Genomic DNA, 1,498 nt, shown 5'->3' on the forward strand with positions numbered 1-1,498 from the left:
ATAAACGCGTGCTGCCATAAACACGGAAACGAGGCTTGCGGGCGTTGGGGGGAGGAGAACGTGGACTCCTGGAGTTTGCGTACGGGCGGATAATTTGCGCGGAAGTCGTAGAAAGGGGGCGCACTCGAAGGTGCAAAATTCGAAATTGATGGAACGAGAATTTTGCAGGTTCGGTGTGTAAATTTCCATTTTATGGAACGTGGCTTTCGAGATTTTGTACATAAGGGAATTTTTAGGGTGTTTGAGCAGATTGTCGAGTGAATTTTCATTCGTTGTTCTCGCAAGTAAGAATTCGAGATTGTTGATTTTAAGGTTAGAACGAATCTTGGAATCTGACGATTGAAATGAAAGTTTGAGGTTATTCGAGGTTGGGTGAAGCTGTAAAGGAAATTTTAATTCGTGGATCTTGCGAATGAAAGTAGAGATATATCATGAATGTTGGAATTTGGAGTTCGAATGAAATGGATTCGTGAGATAGAGGGGGGATTTTGAGGTTAGAATTGGATAATTGAAACGAAAGTTCGAGGTTATTTAAGGAATGGTTTGAGGTTAGTTGAGCTTGTAAGGGAAATTTTAACTCGCAGATCTTACAAATAAAACTTGACAAATCGATAGAACGAGATTGTATCCGTGAATCTTGGAATATGCAGATCGAACCATCGAAATTTGAACCGTAACTTTCGATCCATGGATCACGAAATTTAAGACTGCACCCGAGCAAAGCGAAAATGGGAACATAGGGTCTTTCGAAACACCAGATTCACAAATAGAAAAGTGAAACGAAGACGAGAAACACACGCGGGTCAACGGGTGTCTAATTAAAATTCACCAAACAGTGGGTGCAAATTCCACGTACATACACAGAGGTAAAGGGGGGTCTCGAACAGATAAAGAGCGGGCATGTACATAAAATTTGCATACCGCCCTAAAAGAGACGCGATAAGCCTGTTAATATAGTGGGCAAATAATAATAGATTAGAGTGGCGTTGTATCTAGCAGGCGAAACGGAGACCACAAAGCAGGAAGGGATATAAAGTACTTAGAAAGGTGGTGTGCGTGGGCGTAAGATCCACGAGAGCCAAACAGGGGTTGGCTAATAATATAACGGGAGCGCAGATTTTCCGTATAAATACAACGGGGAAAAAGTGCGCGTAGAGGGCTGTTGGGGGAGAAGGGAGGGGGTGGAGGAGGGAGGGGGGAGAGGAAACCTCCGTGGTGCGAACGAACAGGCAAAAGGTGAAAGTAAAATCCACGCGCGTGCCTCCTCTATATCTCCCTTCGTGTAATATAAAATTACACCATTCGCGCGTATCTCAGAGGTGGAAAAGCTAATAAATAAAAACGAACAACACGTACACGCACGGAGGCCACTCTGTCGCAACACTTGAACTGAACTCTTGTTAGAACAAGAACGAAAGAAGCAAAACAATTGAAAATACACGAAAAAACGAGAGACAGAGAGAGAGAGAGAGAGAGAGAGAGAGGGAAAAAAGTTGTG

This window comes from Habropoda laboriosa, unplaced genomic scaffold (assembly GCF_001263275.1).
Source record: "Habropoda laboriosa isolate 0110345459 unplaced genomic scaffold, ASM126327v1 scaffold207, whole genome shotgun sequence".
NCBI classification, from domain to species: domain Eukaryota; kingdom Metazoa; phylum Arthropoda; class Insecta; order Hymenoptera; family Apidae; genus Habropoda; species Habropoda laboriosa.